The sequence below is a fragment of the Sphaeramia orbicularis genome, chromosome 13 (genome assembly GCF_902148855.1).
Source record: "Sphaeramia orbicularis chromosome 13, fSphaOr1.1, whole genome shotgun sequence".
Classification (NCBI taxonomy): domain Eukaryota; kingdom Metazoa; phylum Chordata; class Actinopteri; order Kurtiformes; family Apogonidae; genus Sphaeramia; species Sphaeramia orbicularis.
The window spans coordinates 46,433,655-46,454,566 of NC_043969.1; the positions used below are offsets into that span (position 1 = coordinate 46,433,655).

The following is a 20,912-nucleotide window of genomic DNA, read 5'->3' on the forward strand; positions in this document are numbered from 1 at the left end:
TATACACCAACATGCACAGAAAATGCACTAAAATATCCTAAAAATGCATGGAAAATGCAATAAAATACACAAAAAATACAGAAAAATGCACTGAAAATACACTAAAAATACAGAAAAATGCATTAAAATACACTAAAAATATATAAAAATGCACTGAAAATGCACTAAAAAGACATACAAATGTACTGAAAATTCATTAAAATGCACTAAAAGTAAGTTAGTTACACAATCAGGGAATCTGCAGGTTTGATGAAGCCAAATTTCTGATTTTTAAAGACATTTTTCAAGGCATCTTTGGTAAATTTAAGACCTTCCATTCACATAAATAACAGTCCAACAGGCCTCATAGTTATTACCATATTACACCAACATGCACAGAAAATGCACTAAAATACACCGAAAATACATTAAAATGCACTTAAAATACATTTAAATGCACGAAAAATACGCTAATTACACTATCAGGGTATCTGCAGGTTAGATGAAGCTGAATTTACGACTTTTAAAGACCATTTTCTCATTGGTCTTGGGTCAAATTTCAGACCTTACATTCACATAAATACCCTCATAGTTATTGTACACCAAAATGCACAAAAGAATATACTAAAATGCACTAAAAATACATGCTCATCACATAATCAGGGTATCTGGAGGTTTTATGAAGCTGAATTTATAACTTTTGAAGATGGTTTTCTCATTGTCTTTGGTCCAATTGCAGACCTTCCATTCACATAAATAACAGTCTAACAGGCCTCATAGTTATTATACACCAACATGCACACAAAATGCACTAAAGAATAGACTAAAATACATTAAAATGCACTAAAAATACACTGAAATGCACAAAAAAAAAAAAAAGCAAATTACACAATCAGGGTATCTGCAGGTTAGATGAAGCTGAATTTATGGCTTTTTCAAACATTTTTCTCCTTGGTCTTTGGTCTAATGATGCATCTTTGCCAAAACCTACCATTTTCATAGTGTCATTTTAGTTTAGAAGACTTTCTGGACATCCCAACCTTGTGTGACTGTCTTTCACAAACTTATAGAGTTGAGGTATAATAAGTGTTGTCAGGTTTAAAGGTTCCGTTAAAAAACATGTAGAACTAAAATAGTGCAAGTCAATGCATACAAACAATCCATTAACTGTCTTTCATATGTATTGGTGAGAGCATGTGGAGTGGGTGTGGACAGGAAGTATGAATGGAGCTGTATATTTTATGTGGAAAATGGTTAATAGATGGGTGGGCGGAGTCATGAATAATGGTAGAAGATCTGCAGATGCATGTAGATGATATACACTTTATGGACAAAAGTATGTGGACATGTTGAATTCAGGTGTTTCTTTTCTAACAGGGGTCTGAGATATAAAACAATAATGACTAATGTCAGAATATAGTTTTATATTGGGATAAATATCATTGCATTGGTTAGTTTTGTCTTTGTTTCCAAAATGCCTCAGCTGGCTTTTACTTAATTACTTTCAAGATGGATTTTTTTTTTTTAAATCTGATTATGATTTTAAATGTTCCACCTTGAATTTTCTAAAATATTTTTTATGCTCTGACTGTAAATAATGATTTTCTACCACGACTAACCATTTACTTTCTTCACATCTCACTGAGGAAGAAAAATCTCCCATTAAACTTTAAAGAACAGAACATCTTACAGCTGTCGACATGATGAGTCCCAATACTTTTGTCCATGTAGTTTATAAACATCATTTAAAATCATTGTCATGGATAAAAAAAAAAAAAAACAATTAAATCAATGTTGAGAGAAATTAAGTGTCCCAATACTTTTGTCCATATAGTTTATAAACATCAATATTTAAAATCATAGTCATGGATTAAAAAAAAAGGTAAAAAAAAAAAAAAAAGGTAAAAAAAAAAAAAAATCAATGTTGACAGAAATTAAGTGCCCCAGTACTTTTGTCCATATGGTTTATAAACATCAACATTAAAAATCATACTCATGGATAAAACAAAAAAAATTAACAAAAAAATCAATGTTGAGAGAAATTAAGTGTCCCAATACTTTTGTCCATACAGTGTATATTGAAAAAAGATTTAATATCAGTCCCCACAACTACGACCACCAGCCTCCAGAACACAGATCTGGTGTAAAACGGCAAAAATGTCAAAAATCCACTGTTTTCATCAGCGTCAAAATAGTCCACATCTTCAGTGTCATGTCTTGAAGTCTGAGGTCTGGACTCATCACTTCCTGTGAGTGGGTGGACATGATTACCAGCCCCTCAGCAACGCCACAATTTAATTTAAGCAAATTGGAGGTGGCAGCGTCTCAATCATAGGTGACTTGAGAGCGGCTGCAACACTCGACACTAATGAGGATATTTTTATAGAACCAGGAAGCAGAAACAACCCTGAACCTCCGTCAACGGTGGAAACAGCTGCAACAGGTGGTTTCTGTTCTGTTCATCTAGTCCAGGAGAGCCAAAACCAGCCCACCAACAGGTCCAATCCGGCTCGTGGGATGAATTTATGAAATGTGAAAATTACACTGAAGATATTAACAGTCAAGGATGTTGAAATCATTTTAGTTCAGGGGCCACACACAGTCTAATTCAATGTCAAGTGGGTCAGACCTGAAAAATATTATTATAAGTACCTATAAACCTTCTCTTTAAGTGTAAAAAAGTAGAATTACATGACGATTTTTACGTTTACAAACTATCCTTTAACAGTAAAATGTGAATAAACTGAACAAATATGAACAAAATGAAATGTCTTAAAGGGCTCATATTTTTCTAAACCCACTTTTATTAGTCTGTGGTTCATTTATTTGTGTATTTGGACCCTAATAGTTCAGAAAGTTTGAATTTGAACCCTCCAGGTGCTGCAAAGCTATTTTTACATTAATTTGGGCAAAAATCAAGTGGATTTCTACAACCTGTTTCAATTCCTGCTTAATTTGTTAAGTTTTTTAGCTAGTTAGGTCACAACATTTGCACATATAAGGTCCAGACTTCCGAAGAACATTTCTCCGAGTACGACATTATTGTTTGTCGGCAGCAGCGGTTGTAGTAAAAACTGAAAATATGTCCAAACTCTGAGCCGATTATCTAAAATGTTCAGTTGTTGGTTGAACGGGACAGAGCAGCACAGTCAACAACCTGGAGGGGGCGGGGCCTGAAGTGGCTCATGTGCATTTAAAGGGCCAGCGCTGAAAATGACCTTTCTGGTGTCATTAATCAGAAATAGGGTTGAAGATGGACCTGTGGAGTTGAATTAATGAAGAATTCAGACCCAAGCAGAGCATTTACAGTTTATGGAGACCACAGGGAAATGTTTAAAAATGCAAAATTCCATTTAAAAAAGTGTAACATCACTCCTTTAAGAGAAGTAAAGGAAAGGAAAGAAAGAATTTTAACAATATTCTGCCTGTTATTAAATGTTTTGTGCCTTTTTAGATCCACTGTGATCTGTAAGTTTAATGCACATGATAAAATGAGGCACAATATTGATAAAATTACACTTATTTTTCTTAAGAAATTTCAGGTTGTTCAATTTATTCACGTTTTTTAAAGAGTAGTTTATAGACGTAAACATTTCTGTTATGTAATTACAACTTTTTCCACTCTAAAAATAGAGAAAAGTGAGATTATTTATAAGATTTTATGTTATTATTTTACTGGTTCGACCCACTTGAGATTGAATTGGGTTGAATGTGACCTCTGGATTAAATCGACGTTGACACCCATGATCCAGTCAAAACTGACACCAGCAGGAGGTGAACACATTCATTTATCTGTGGTTTTTAGATTTAGATGTTTGTCTAACCCTCTATATTCCAAATGACTCCATAACAGATCCCAAATTACAACAATAAAACACACAAATGCACTGGTGTCCAAAATGCCGGCGTCCCCTGGCAGACAGATGGCGGCTGCTCTGATATATCAGTCCTGTTCGATTTCCAAAGTCCAGACAGACACGAACCTCCCCACAGCTCAGCTTCATAATCAGCAGAGATAATTAACACTGGGTCGCTCATTGAGCCTTAACACTCACTGCTGCCGAGGCTTTAATCCACCGCCTGATGGTCGACGGCGTGGCTGATGGCGTTGGTGTGCGAAGGGTTTCAGTTTGTGTACACGATGAAACACACAACATTTAATAACAGATGCTTTTTGTTGTAATTCACAGAAAAGCCTGGTTATAAATCGCCTTCACACAACATGGAAACTACTGAGAGAATTCACATTTCATATGAAATGGAAATCAAACGGCATCATATTTATCCAGCATAGATTCAGAGTCACTGGGTGGGTTTTCAGGAAGGTATCTAATGCATCTTGGATGATTTATAAGGATGAAAAAGTGTCGAATTGTGCAAAGTTTCTTCATTCAGTTGTAGTGTTTTTTTTACCATTTTGTAATAAAGAGTATTCGTGCATTTTAGTTCAGGAGCCACATTCAGCACTATATGATCTGAAGTGGGACAGACCAGTAAAAAACAGCGTAATAACATAAATTAAAAACTCCAAATTTTTGTCTTTGTTTCAGTGCACAAAAAAATAAAAGTGCTGTTTTACCAATATCATGCCTCAGCTTTTCATTTTCACATGTGGAGTACAACTTAGAGATCACAGTGGATCTACAAATACACAAAACATTTAGTAAGATCCTTGATTGTTAATATCATCAGTAATTTTTGCATGTGACATAATCATCTCACGGGCTGGACTGGACCCTTTGGCGGGCCGGTTTTGGCCCCCGGGCCAAATGTTTGACACCCCTGATTTAGGGGAAATTGAAGCACAAATTCAGCTGACTTATTTGTGGTGTTGTTGCAGAATATTTCACCTGTAATATGTAAAGTTAAAGTGTTGGTGTATAATTTTGCTTTGGTAAATCACCTATGACATTTTGTTGTTGGTGTATTTTGGTGTTGGTGGGTTAGGGTTAGGGTTAGGGTTAGGGTTAGACGTGTAGCAGCACATGCAACATGCATATGACAGGGTTTATGCATGAGGTTAATGAAAACATAACTCATAAATAAATTAGAAGATGTCCTTAAAGCTGCAGAGACTGAAGAAGAATCCAAAAATACGCTATATGGACAAAAGTATGTGGACACGTTGAATTCAGGTGTTTTTGTTCTAACAGGGGTCTGGGATACAAAACAATAGTGACTAATGTCAGAATATAGTTTCATATTTTTCTTCATAAAAATCCAACTTTTTCCTCACAGAGTTACATATTAATTATTATTCTCTCCAACTCCTGCTATTTATACTAACATTGTTTGTTAATAGTTATATAGTTATATTCTATTTAGAGTGCTTTAGAGTGTTATAATTTCATATTGCTGTGTTGTACATATGACAAAACTGACAAATAAGGCTGACTTTGACTTAATTAGATCATATTACTACTTTGTCCTTGTACCATTATGGCCACCAGTACCAGTATATTTTTCCATTCAGTTCAGTTGTCTTTAATCTTCAGTTTGGACCTAATCCTTCACATTAATCCATGTTAATTAATAATGTGTACAATAATTACACATCCGTATTTAAACCTTAGATATTACTCTGTTATTCATGGACTCAGTGACTCCAAATCAATACTGAGTGATAGTGGTTCCTCAACTAATAAAACACAACTCATTCTGTTGGTTTTTAGTGCTTTTTCAATTCAATTCAATTTTTTTTCCCAGTAGAGTCCATGTTTCCTGATGCTAAGTGGTGGTTTCTTCTCTCAGAGTCATACGATCATCAGGAACCTGGAGTATGCATCGTACATTGTTGTTCTATTTGCCTTCCTTCAGTGACTACGATGCCTTTCTGTGTGTACGTATGTTGTGTATGTGTGTTTTTTGCTGTGTGTGTTTCTGTTGTAGTTCTAACAGGTTTGCGACCTGGTGTCCTGGGGTGTCACAGCACTAACTCAGCAGCTAATGAGAAACTCCCAGCAGCCCCTGCAGGAGCTCACAGCGGGAAACTGATCGCACAAATGCCAACACTGCACACACCGAACGTCCACATACATGCATTATTAACACACGCGTCAACAAATGTGTACATGCATACACAAACGTGGACATTATAAAGAATATAATGTTCTGATAATGTTTCCCATTTAAAATGCAGTGAAATGGATTCACTCGTCAGCAAACACTGAGCTGAAACCTGCTACTGCAGCCACAATATAACTGGAAAAAAAGAAATGCACTAAAAGACTTTTGGAAAACATCCTCGGGTCAAGAAGGGCAGTAATGCAACGGAAATCCCAGTCCGGTGTTTGTTTAGATGGACAGTCGAAAAACCACAAAAAATACAGAATAAATGATTAAAAGCAGCCCTGCATCTGTTCAGCTGTCATACTGATGAAGTACTAGAATAGAATAGAATAGAATAGAATAGAATAGAATAGATCCTTAATGTCATTGTTACAAGAACAATGAAAATCCGTTTAACAGCTCTGTTTTTGTGTAGCAGAAAACACTTTAAGTGCAAAAAGACCATAAAAATATGTCACAAAATACTGAAAAATATTGGCAGTATACAAACATAACGTTCTGCGCTAGAGCTGCACAATATATCGATTGAGCATCGTCATCGCAATGTACATGTGTGCAATAGTCACACCACAGGTCCTTCAATGTAGGAGGCAAACGAACTTTACATGTTCTCATCTAATTTCAACCTGGGTACCTGACACACACTGCACACAGCGATCCACCAATCACAATCATTCTTAATCAGTTTGCCGAAGCAGACCACGCCCCTGCACATGGAGTGAGTCGCTCGTAACAACATTGAAAAATGAGCAACAAACAAGAGAAAATCACTAAAAATGAAGACTTGGTGCCAAAAAGAAAAGCAACGTCAGTTATTTGGAATTATTTCAGCTACAAGAAGGATGATATTAAAACACGTGTTCTGTGTCGACAGTGCCTTCCACCTGTCAACACAACAACAGGAAATACAACTAATTAGTTTGACCATTTACGTCGGCACCACACAGCTATTATATCCTCTTGAGTGGTTTTTAATGTCGCAATATATATCGCAGGGTTAAAAAAATCGCAATGTCAGTTTTTTTCCAATATTTTGCAGCCCTGTTCTGCGCACTTTTAAAACCCCAAATATTGTGTAAGATTCTGTTGAAAGTTACTGCTCTATAATTTAGATTAGATTGTAAAATTTATTACATACATATTTATAATTGAAAGTACTCAGACATTAGAACTGCACAAAGCCATTTAACCTTGAAAAAGTAGGTCAAGGTCACCTATTTTCAATAGGCTTCTGTTCCATCCCAAGATGCATCCCCAGTATAAATTTGGTGCAGATATGTCAATGTATTCTTAAAATAATGAGATTATGTCATTGAATGGATAGACAGACAACAAAACAATTACAATACCCCTTTAACCAGAAGTTGGCCGAGGGGTTAAAACGACAAAGATAAAATATGAAATATACAAATGCCGCTAAAATATACAAACAGCTAACTCTATAGGCTACTATGGAGAAGAAATTTGTAAAATATGTAAGAATACAAAAAATTAATAAATGATATATACAAGGTAAAATTAAAAACAAGGTGCATTGGTTGTAATTATTGCACTGAGGTAGGGTGAGTATCGCAATGCATTAAAATCCTTAGAAATAATGTATCAGTGGAAACTCAAGTACATTTGTTGGTCTTCAGTGCATAGACATAGTGTGTATGCACTGAAGACATAGAGATAGTATGTTATGGGGACACTCTACATCAAATGTGGCTTTGTCATAAAATGCAGAACTTTTTAAAAACTTAAGACAAATTCTGCCTTGAATTGACAAATGCTTGAATGAAAACACCTCTTATGATTGTAGGTTCGATCACTTGGGTCGACTTTACACCAATAAATTAAAAAAAAGCCCTTTTATTATTTTTGAATCAGAATTATATAGTCAGGCTTCTATTTACCATTGTGTCTTGTTTTAGTTTTCCTCTGAATCTATGTGAAAATGGTGCAGTTCTGAGGTGAGAAATGAAAGATTCCTGGTCTGAGCCGAGTCTTGGATGTTTCCAGATTTTAATAACGTCTCTGGGGCCCAAGCATTGAAAGCTTTTACAACAAACACTAACATTTCATAGTAGTTTGATTCGTGGCTGGACAGCGGTGGATGCAGGTCAGCTCAGCAGAGATACGTCTGTCTTTTCTTTGTGTTGAGTTAAAACACGCGCGGCTGCATGTGAACTGACTAATACCATTACATAAGCAGCTCAAGGCAAGAGGAAATAAAGGCGTGAAAAGTTTCTGTGGATCATGAGGCCGGAGAAGCGACTGATTTTGGAGATTTCTACAAATGGAGGAAACAATCTGACAACGGTAATAATTCACTCCTTAAAGATTAAATCAGAATGTAAAGTTGTGTCTAATGGATAAAGATGCAGAATTATGAAAATATCAACAACTATTCACTCATTCTGCAATAAATATGGGAAACAACTCAAACAGAAAATATTTGCTACTGACAAGGTTAAACTTTAACTTTATTATCCCTGTGGTTAAATTAGCTGTCTGCATTTTACTCATCCTAATACATATAGCACCTACCAATAGCATTAGCAATTAGACCAGGTTAGATGCCTTGTCTCGATCTCAGTATCTTCCCCAAAAGTATTACTACACTTGGGTTTTACAGATATTACAAACTGATATGGTTTAAGGGATGAGATGATGATGTCTGTAGGAAGATGAATCAAGAACTGACAACTAGATTTATAAGAAACATGATTTTCCATTAAGAGTTCAAGCAATTTAATCAGTAAATGCCCCCAAAATTTAGTGATTTCCATACAGCTGTGGTCTGGAAACAAAGTTCCATGTCTTTGTCCAAGACTAAGATAAGACCAAAAGACCAAGTTCTTCTCAAGTTGTACGACCTAAGGACCAACCCAGAAGGATCTAAAACCTGTAATACCACTGAAGACCACTAGGTGCTCCTCCATTGAATATCTCTAAAAACAATAACTACAGCTACGTTCAGACTGCAAGCAAATCCGATTTCTTTTGCCCATATGTGACCTGTATCCAATCTATTAAAGACAGTTTGAACAGCACAGATCCATTTTTTTCAAATCCGACCCAGGCCACTTTCATATGTGGTCCTAAATCTGACACTTAACCGATATTTTGCAATGTGACTTCAGTCTAAATACATTGTCCCTCCATTAATACGAGGGTTACCAAGTCAGACTATTGGAGTTGTGTCTTCATCAATAAGCTAGCATTTAGCATTAGCTCAGGTCTGACTTCTCAGATTCCTGTAGATCTTTCGCCCAAACATGGCCATTTCTGGCTCCAAAAATCTGACATGGCAAAGGTCAAATCACTTCAAAACAGCACAATGGAAAAAATCAAAATCCTACCAAGTGTATTTTGCTCATTTCAAGTCAAAATATTTTATCACACTTAAAATAAGACATAACCACCTAAAGAGTAACTTTTCAGTGAGATATAAGAACTTATTTTCAGACAACAGATCTGGACAATCTTATTTCAAGAAGTCTTACAAAGATCATTTTAACTTGTTCCATTGGCAGATTTTTTTTTTTGTTTAATTCAAGATTTTTTTTGCTTCATTCAAGCAAAACAATCTGCTAATTGAACAAATGAAAATTATCTTTGTGAGACTTCTTGAAATAAATTGTCTAAAAATAAGTTCTTACATCTCACTGAAAAGTTACTCTTTAGGTGATTATGTCTTATTTTAAGTGTGATGAGATATTTTCACTAGAAATCAGAAAAATACACTTGGTAAGATTTAGATTTTTTCCAGTGCAGTTCATAAACCAATGGGTGATGTAAGAGCTGCTCTGTACAGTCTATGACTTTAACTCTACAGATGGGGTTTAGTCCATGGACCAATGGATTGCCTGTAAAACATTTTTCACTGAGTTCATGTTTCACCAAAAATGCTCCAGGCCAATGAAATTCCCACAAATGCGGAACAGAACTGAGGCATGCGATTGCTGCGAGCTCCCGATTAAATAATAAGAATAAGAGTAACAATGGAGATGGAGTCCCTGCAGCATCTCTGCTCATGACCTAATTAAGTGCCCACAGACGTGGACACCGTGCATGAAAGGATTTCACCTTCTTTTTCATCTCTCTCCCACAGTGAAGGACCACGGCCACTGATAAAGCAGAGGCGTTCAGGCCAACTTGGCTGCAGTCGCTGCAAAAAGAATAAATGCAGTGATAAAATGACCAGACACAGGCCTTTTCACCGCCGAGAGGATGAAGAGATGGATGCATGGATGGATAATAAGTGGATGGATGGATGGGCCAAGTGAAGAGTGCAGAATAGGCAGAGTGAAAGAAATTGTCCTGTAATTGTCAGGTCACAGGTCTGAAGGTTGCTGAGTCTTATCTCGGTTGAACACATTATTTCGTCGTCCCCATTTGGGCTCAGTGGAACCAGGGTCGATCCCTCTCACAGTCTCCTCTCTCCATCACATCTGCCAACAGCTGAGACGGCAGCAGTTAAATCTCCCACTTTAATTGATCTTATACTCATTGTATTCCACCTCACTAAATAAAACCAGCTTCTCTACTGGCATGAAGCCCACATCCAAATTAAACCATGAATCCTCTCCATGCACAGCAAAGGAAAAGAGAAGAGTCGACAACGCAAAACCAGGTCCAAATCTGCACTTAAACAAAGTAATGACTAATTTAAGGAATTGACGAGTAGCCTAGATGATGGAGACGGAGGAGCTGGGAGAAGATGGATGGATTGATGGATAGATTGAGAAGGATAGATGCTCATGGATTGGACGGACTCGACACTGAGGGGATGGAACAAACAAAGAATGAATTATCCTCATGCCTCATCCAATTTCGTCAGTCCGAGGGAAGATGCACCGTTAATGAATTGGCCCCAGAAGCAGCTACAGACACAAAAGCTGCTGTTTTTGAACCAGCGTGGGAAACACCATTATTAAAAATTCATGACATGAAAACATTTAGCAAATTACAGCATTTTTTGAAGGCCAGTACATACACTATATGGACAAAAGTATCGGGACATGTTGAATTCAAGCGTTTCTTTTCTAACAGGGGCCTGGGATAGAAAATAATAAAGACAAATGTCATAATATAGTTTTATACTGGGATAAATATCACTGTCTTACATTGATTTGGTTTAAATTGTTATGTTTGCTTCCAAAACGGCTCAGAGACACTTTTTACTCTCAACACTGACTTTTTTTTAAATCCATGACTATGATTTTAAATGTTCTACTTCTAAATTTCTAAACTAATTTTGTAAATATAGATTTATTTATTTTTTTATCACAAGAACTAACCATCTACTTTCTTCACATCTCACTTAGGAAGAAAAATTTCCCATTAAACTTTAAGGAAATATTGATGTTTTTATCTCAAATCAGCATGAACAGGACATCTTAAGACCTGTAGCCATGATGTGTCCCGATACTTTTGTCCATATAGTGTACCTTTAGACTGAAAAAACAGAGCCAATTACTTCAACTAGACCTGTGGGATGAAAGATTCTGCTTCAGCTCATGAGTGGAAACGCACACAGTCTTTAAGTATCACACAACACCACAGGGCTTCATTTTCAACGCGCTCTTAAACACTAAGAGTCGGATTTACTAATGCTTTACACCAGCACATCCCCTCACTTTGGCTCTTCTTTGCTGCCAATTCTGTTTTTGGTGACAGGGAGAAATATGACCACATTATTTTTTTCCCTATGATAAATTACAGTCGCACCATGTGACATTTTACACAACAGCCAAATTATCTGAACAAAGAAAGTGATTCTCAGTTACTAAGGGCTTATAGACAGTACAGTACATCTGATGCATTTCCAGTTGATTCTGTTGGAAATATTCAATGATATCTGCAGATTTGTTACATAGTTCAGCAGGATTTGAGAACATAAAAACTGGCAAATGATGAAATAATAGAATAACCAGAGTCACATTGTGTAATATGTGATTATTTACCCTACGCTTCAGCCAAAACGTTGTCATTCTGTACAGAGTACATATCAGGGAAAAAAATCTACTCCTTGGATCCAAGAAAAAAAGGCAATGCCAAGATAAAGAAAAAATTATAATTGATTTTTTTTTTTTTTTTTAAGAAAAAGACAGCAATAATGGTGTATGACACTTAAATAGCCTACATTCTCCAAGTGTTCCAAGAATTTCAAAGAAGAGCTACCATCTGCCATCTGAGAAACAGATGAGCCAAAATGTAAGAAATAAACACAAAAAAACTAAAGTATATGACAAGACAAAAATAATGTACAAGACTTAAAAAGAGGATATCATTGGCATAAAAAGAGGCTTTCAGAGACTGTTTAACAATGGAAGTAAAAATGTAGAATCATGAGGAGATGCCAAATTTGTGTTTTGGGTCTTGAGATGAAATGGAAACATAATGTTCAACTACATATTTACTTAAAACATAAAGATTAATACGTTGTACTTGAAAAGCAGCCTGTAAATGAGTGAAGTCCAATAAAACAAAATGGAATAATACAGGTTTTATCAAAATATCAACTAAAGCCCCAGTTACATAAAACTAATACCTGTATAACCTGGCGACTTTTGGCAATTTGTAGTAATTTCAGAAATCTAAACAAACACTATTTTTTGTGGTTTTAAAAGTGCATAAATTTAGTTAGATGTACATATTCATTGAGAGAACCAGGAGATAATGTGAGAAAATTAAAAAAAAAAAATTTAAAAAAACCCACAGACTTACTAATATGTAAATGTACTCCACGAAACGCATATGTAAGGTGCAAATCTCTAAATCATCAGATATCTCCAGGTCCTACCAGCCCCCTGCAAACAGGACTTCAATGTGTATTTGTACTCACAGGTACATGAGTTGTTGCCAAGTGTGAGAAAAAGATGAGAAAATGAGTCATTTTTCATCAGCGTGGGGCGTTTGTGATCGATTCCAAGCTGGCAGGTGTCGCAGTGTGGACGTGAGACATCTGTTCGTCTCAGAGTCCAAGAACATAAACCTGGACCCAACTGGACTAATGAGGACAAATGTCCCTCCCCTCGGCCTCTTTAACTCATTCAAACTATGTGAGCCACTTCACACTGAGGTGGATTCAGCTTTACACACCAAAACATCATCCTATTAATCAGAGGTGACAAATCCACACATTCTCTACTTTCAACTTGACCTCTGAAACGCTCTCAGAGTCAAAGCAAAGAGTGTTTTTAAATTTCTACTCAGTGTATCTGTGCATAAAATAAACCTCACATAATTCATTCAGTCTGTACCGTCACATATTCATTTTAATGTCACAAATAATGCTAGGCTCTATGTCCCTGTGCGCTAATGGCTAACTGCTGAGAACACATACATTCGTAGCACCTACTATTTATTTTAAAGTAATAATGTTTTATATCAGAGTACACTAATAGCTAACAGTCAATTAAATGCATGTAACTCAGCATTTCATTCTTTATCTGTCTTGTATACCTTCACATATTCATTTCAACGCACCATAATGCTGTGTGTGTCTCTACACTAATGGCTAATGGCTAACTGCTAAGAGCCAAATACACTCAGCAGCTACTGCACCTATTTATTTTAAAGTAATAATGTTTTCTATCTGAGTACACTGATGGCTAAGAGTCAGATAAACTGCACGTAAATCACCATTTCTTTCTTCATCTGTCCTGTAGCTGTAAATAGCTTCACATATTGATTTCCACACAACAAATAATCCTGTGTATGCTTCTGTGTGCTAATGGCTAACGGCTAAGAGCTAAATACACTCAGTAGCTACTGCACTTGTGTATTTTAAAATAATAATGGTTTATATCAGAGTATATTAATGGCTAACAGTCAAATAAATAGTGTGACTCACCATTTCATTCTTCATCTATCTTTTAGCTGTAAATAGCTTCATATACTAATTTCAACACAGCAAATAATTCTGCGTGTGTCTCTGTGCGCTAATGGCTAACAGCTAAGTCCTAAATACACTCAGTAGCTAAGTACACTAATGGCTAACAGTCAAATAACTGAACTTAACTCACCATTTCATTCTTCATCTGTCGTGTAGCTGAATTTACCTCCACACATTTGAATGCAACAAATAACCCTAAATGTCCATGTACACTAATGGCTAATTTTTAACAGCCAAATACATTCATAACAGCTGCATGTAACTCACAGCTGTTTTGTTTCTTTTCATGTAGCTGAAAATACCTTCATATGTGTCGCAGGAAGCTAATGGCTAATAACTAACATGCAACACACTACTGTTTCATTCAGCAACTGTAAGGGAGCTGAAATTACCTTGACGTGTTTATTTTAAAGTAACAAATGCTATATTTCCCAGTATGCCATTGGATAAAAGCTAACAGCTAGCCAAATATATGCATAGCAGCAGCCAGTGACAGCTAACAGCCAAATACACAAAGGAGCAGCTGCACATAACTCAGTATTGTTACCTTTTCCCTCTATCACAAAGCACATACATTCTTTACTGTCATGTAGCTGAAATTAACTTCACATTTATTTTAATGTACTAAATAATGTTATATGGTTTTGCATGCTAATGGCTTTGTTATATGAATTTCATGTACCACTAAGCTAACAGCTAGCAGTTAATAAACAACTTAGCAAACATTCAACGTAAGTTTTACATTAACAACTGATGAACAACTGAAATAACTGTATAACGTGTCCAATGTATTAAGTAACATGCAAATAGCTGGCTATTTGTACATTATCACATACTTTGCATTTTCTTTCATAAGGGTTGGGAAAAGCACGCTAATGCTAACAATTTTTCCCTGTCACTACCAGCTAACTCATCACTTCTAAAACTCAAACACAAAGTCTAGTCTAGTACTATATATTTTATGCATTGTGTACATTTTACACAGATTAATTAGAATAAATATAAACTGTTTTTCAGTGTATTAGTATGACACTACTTTGCTTCAGGCTTTGCTTTATATTTCCCAGGCATCTAAATTATTTACATAATGCATGGTACTAAAGTCATAAGCCACCTTTAGGTTTATTTTCGCAGGGATGTAATGAGCAGACATGTATTTCTCCCTCTCTTTAGTTAGATAACATGAAAATATAACGCAGGAACAACACTGAGAAAAAAAAAAAGGGGGGGGGGCGTCTAAAAACAAGATAAAAACACTAAATCTGAGGAAAAGGGTATTCAAAACAAGTGAAATTATCTGTCCATGCACCAAGATAATTTCACTTGACAAGATTCTTGAATTAAGATTGTTAAATTTAGAAATAAGCATATCTACAGTTGTATGAACACTTAATATAAGAAATTAACAGTTAAAACAAGATAAATGATCAAACACTTCTAATTCGAAGTTTGTTTTTGTTTTGTTTTTTATCTTGTTAAGAATCAAATAATGTGCAGTAAAGTAAAACTAACCAAACTGAGTCAGTGGAGTGAAACCTGGTGTAAAACAGAAGATTGGACCAATAACTTCTGTATTATCTACACAAAGCATTCAAGACATGTTAATTACAAAGGGAGGTCTGCTTGTATCTTAACATAGAGAGTGAGAAATGTATGTGTGGTCAGTGCAACCTGATAAAAAATAAATAAAACTTAACGATACCAAAAAACAGCACATGCATATGCAGTGATGAACAAAAGATTTGCCTGCTTTTTTCCTCCCAACATTTATGAGATTATAGCCTAAGCATTTAATATTTTAGTTTGGAAGACTTTTCTTGGCAAATACATCAAATTTATGCCAAGAGTCAGTTTGTGTCACTTTCAAAACCTTTGGCTGTGACTGAACAAATGTCAGGAGACTTGATTGCTGGCCTCATGTCAGTGTCCATGGATCACTGGTTCTTAACAGAAGAACCCTGCTGAGTCCAACTGTCTTTAACGAAAGAAGATCAGCCTTGGTTTTTGTTCAGATTCCTGTATTAAATGCAGCTGATCAGCATCTTCTGGTGGGAGTGTGAGTCCACTGTTAGCTGATTGAACAAACTATATGTGACGAAATGTTCTAATTAATTCATATTAATGATCCATTCCTCTTTACTTACTAATATATCTAAGTCGATGCATTACAAATTTGTCATAAGTGCAAGGCTAAATCTGAAAATAATGATATATGGGGTATTTTCTTCTTACATAATTTCTATCACTGTATGGATGTCCATCTAAATCATCTATAAAAACAATGATGTGATATCAAAATGCTTCAACAGGACACAAAAATAAATGACTATACAGGAAATGAGCATTCAAGAGAAACACTAAACTGCATATATATTTCCCATATTCCCAAAAGTGAATTTAAAACTAAACTGTTTGCCCTTTTCTTTTCATCCCAACTTTTCTCACTGGTGTCACATTATAGCTACAACACTGACACAGGAGTTATTATCACCTCCAGATGTTCATGCAAAAATATGATCCAGTGGAAGCCATTAAGGCAGGAACGAGGCTACAGGGGCTTTAACTCAGGCAGAGCAGAGGCGGTCGATTCAAGGCGCCGCCGAGAGCCTCAAATGTGTTATAATGCAAAATAACACCCATACACGTGTGCTCATTGTGCACATACATACACACAGAGCTTCAAGAAACCTTTCAGACACATTTGCATGATTGCAATCACAACAGGAGGTCGACTGAAGGTGGGTGTTGAGAGATAGTTTAGAGCTGGAAGACGCTGAGAACACATGAATCGACCAACAGTGAGCGACAGTGAATTATGCATGTCTTAAATTAAATTTTTTCTCACTATTTTCACTCAAACTCAGAATTTCCCATTTCCGCAGATACTGATGGTTTGTATGAATAATTGGTTCATCTCTATACAACAGGAAAAACACATAAAATCATGAATAAGGCCTGTTTTCCCTGATAGACACACATTAATCCACATGACCGAGTGACTCAGCAGACCCTTTACAACAGAACAGTTATTATCTGGGGCGCAGTACTGTCTCACAGGGAAAGTCCTGCTCACACACAAACACAGCCATTATCAACTTAATGAGATGCTACAACATGAGCCAGAGGTTGTTCCCGTTCTTGGAAAAGACTTGTGGGCAGCACCGTCATTACACGTAGTAAACCAGGCTAATGATGGGATTTACACCAACGGATTTAACGCCACTAAGCCCCTGTTTGCACAAGACCTTGCTTTTTATTGGCGTTAAAAGGAAAACTTCAGGGGTTTATAACAAAAGAGAAGGAGAACAAGCAGCATTAGAAACAAGACACAGAAAACCCAGCGACCTAAAAGAAGAAGAAGAAAAGCACAGTGACAATCCAGTTGTTAGAAAACCTTCCACTTCAAGCCTGGCAAACACTAGAGGATATTAACATGGTAAGTGGTTGCACCAGAAACCAAAGGACAATCTTCACTGATGTAGGCACGCATTACAAGATGTGACAATAAAGGCGCATCACACGCTACAAGATATTATTCAGATTCTTATTCCTCAGCAGCGAACACTTTCACAGATCTAATGTGAACAAAAACCCACTGCAGAGGTGCTGCAAGACTGAATGAATCTGATAGAGGAAACAATCAGGGAGATGTGGCCAACGTGTAAGACACCACGGTGAGATGTCAAATCAAGGTCAATGTAACTTTATTTGTATCCGTAGGTACATTTGTTCTGCAGTAACAGAAGAGGGCACCAGCATTATACAATATTAAAACAAAACACAGACACAGAGGACAAAACAAATACACATGAGCAAGTACTCATACAGGCTCACTGATCTGGACTCAGATAAAAATAAAATAGAGTAAAGAATAAATAAAAGAAAATATCAAACTGTAGTCTGTAGAAGACTTCAGTAGAAGATTAAAAGGTTAAGAAAAATTGCACAGAGACCTTTTTAAAAAACCAAACAGCTGCATCAAACTGCTGTCAACAGTAATACGGCTGATAACATATAGCATGAAGGGCTAGAACTGTGCCTTGAGGTTGCAGAAACAAACCACGGAAATCAGTTTTCTCCACAGTGGGGCTGGTCTGTTCCTTACAGATAGGGTTAGGAGTTCGTCCACCCAGGAGGTGATAAGAGTAGAGCCTCTGCTCCTCCACATCCAGAGGAGTCACCTGAGGTGGTTAATCTGGTCTGGAAGCCTCTATGGGGAGGTGTTCCAGGCATTTCCAACCAGGAGGAGACCTGGAGCAGATCCAAGGAACACTGGAGGGCTTATATCTGTATCTGACCTTAGAACTCCTCTGTACCCCCCACCCCCAGAGGAACTAGAGGTGGAGGGGTGGGGGAGTCGGGGCTTCTGTCATTGGACTGCTGCCTCTTAACTCATATAGCAGGGGTGTCCAATCCTGGTCCTCGAGGGCCAGTACCCTGCAGGTTTTAGATGTTTCCCTCTTCCAGCTGACAGTCATTATCATGCTTCTGCAGAGCTTCATGATAGGCTTATCATTTGAATCAAGTGTGTTGGAAGAGGGAAACATCTAAACCATGCAGGATACTGGCCCTCGAGGACCAGGATTGGACACCCCTGCCATATAGGAACCAGAGGATGGATGAATGAATGGAGCCTATGCCAACTAGGGCACTGAGTGGAAGTCATGATGGTCTATGTGAATCCAGTCAAACACCAGTGGATCCCCTTCATGTATTCCATATGTCTTGGTGTATACATACATACATACATACATACATACATACATACATACATACATACATACATACAGTCCTCTCAAAGCTTCAGTTAAACTTTGCTCAACAATTCTGTGGTGTTGTCATAGTAAGATCTTCATCTATAGACTGAAATAAACTGGATGATCTGCATGTGCTTACACTGAGTTGAAGTTGGATTCTGTGTTGTCTTTGGAGTGGGTCATTTCTTGATGTTAGCTAACTCCAAGCTAAGCTAACGATAAGTTAAACACACCAATGTATGTGTGGAGGTTTTGGTTTGGATTTTCAGACTCTGCTTTGAGTTTTTCAGCTTCTCAAACTTCTGTACCATCTGACATGTGGAGTCAGTTTGTTTTATCCAGGTAATACTGATGTAACACTGTCACAGGTATATGTTTAAGACTTTCCAAACCTTCCACGATGGTTCAGCCAACCACAGTGAAGACCTAGAACCATCTATCCATTTTAGAGGTACGTTTACTTACATGAAAGTGTGAAAGGATGAAGTACAGATCAGAGTCAGTAGATGAACCAATACAAGATGAAAAGAAAGAACAGGCAGCCTTTAACAGCTGAGTTTCACTGCAGCCTGTGGAGGTGGACAGTTTTTAATGCACTGTCTCAGCCTCAGACACCGTGAAACATCCAGAATCTCTGGAGCCACAGCAGAGAAAGCTACTCATGATGTAACACACTACCTCAGGTTTCACAAAAGTGAAGTATTGAATTGTAAATTAATAAATGTTAATAGGTGTTTTACCAACAGATTATACAATACTCTGCAGACGTTGACAGATATTTCCACTTCTCCAGTAAAGGAAACATAGCTGATGTGGTTAAATAGGCGCAAACCTTAGAAGGAGGTAGATAAGGACGGACTGTGTTTTCTGTTTAGTGTTTATCATGTACACAGTTTGGCCAAAAATAACATACCTCCCACTCTAATATTTAATTTGACTACCTTTAGCTTTGATTACAGCACACATTCACCAAGCTTTGGTTCAATAATCTTAAACAACTCAACAACATTTATTTAACATATGTAAAAATATTATATCATTCCTTAATATAAATTAATATGACCATACATGATGAATTGGCTCTTACAAGCTGCATAGTGCTGGGTGAATTAATACAATGATTATTCCATCCATTCTGCCTATTTCTGATGAGGAAAAATTGCAAAGAAAAATCTGTTATTTCCAAGTAGCGCAGTCCTCTTTATGTATTGTATTATGTATTGTGTATTGTTCAGTTATTACTTTTTTTTTTTTTTTTTTTTGAGGTTCCGTAGGTGTCCTTTATTCAGAATGTTCAAGTTATTACATTTTGAAAGGACTTTTTTTAAAGCTAAGCCAATAATGCAAAAACCAGACAATAACTTATTACATTATTGGTAAAATGTTATTATATTATTCACTCAAAAACATTAGTACATTATTGCCAAGTTATTATGTTATTGGCTTCACTTATTTTAAAAAGGCCAAAATTCTTATGTTATTGGCAGATATTGCATTATTGATGGCTACCCACATAGATGAGCTTAAAGGATGAAAAAACAACTCAAAAACAGTTAATGCATCACACATATTTGACTTGTTTTATCTTCATCTCAATATGAACATGACCACTACATCCTCAGTCATCATGTTTTGTTTTTATGTATTTGCTGAACATTCATGTCAATATAAAGAATCCGCAGATGGATGTGGGCACTAACGCTTAGATCTTCTGACAGGGACGTCTATTTGTACGCACATAAATGGAGTACAAATGAGCCCTCAGAGCCAGTGTTGTGTTGTATTTGGAACCTTTTCTTGAAAATCAACCTGCTATGATGTTTAGGCATGAAGACAGCTTGTTTTTCCTGGACCGTGGATTAGATATTTGGAGTGAAACAGCCCAGAAAAAGAGTGTTTGAAGGTTAATAACATGAGGTCAGACACCATCATCTGCTGAGGCCTTATTTATAAAAGGTTTCTTGGGTGAAATATGACTCTGAATGATCCTGCACAGCCTGGCTCTGACAGAAAAAAAGGTAGTGACAGGACAGAGCAGATGGGCTTTAATGGTGGATTTTCACTGGTTTTAACGAACCTGATGAAATACTTTTCCCTTTGAGAACTTTTGGTAAGTTTGGGCGGCTGCATTAGTGCATAAAAGGAGCAGTCTTTACCTGATGACAGACCTAAACAACCTGAAGAAAAAGATTAACCCATAAAGACCCACTACTACTTTT

General features: G+C 36.6%; 1 protein-coding gene across 4 annotated transcripts in view; it reads right to left on the minus strand.

Annotated features, from left to right (window-relative positions):
• Positions 1-20,912, minus strand: part of LOC115431601 (sodium/calcium exchanger 2-like) — a 324,862-nt gene that overhangs the window by 223,387 nt on the left and 80,563 nt on the right. The window contains exon 1 of one of the 4 annotated variants that reach the window (XM_030152078.1): positions 12,884-13,009. The exons of 2 other annotated variants lie outside the window; for them this stretch is intronic. The gene's annotated coding sequence lies outside the window, so the exon portion shown is untranslated. Of the gene's footprint in view, positions 1-2,385; positions 2,443-12,883; positions 13,010-20,912 lie in introns of those variants that run through there. One more of the 4 variants, XM_030152079.1, reaches the window with a different exon arrangement.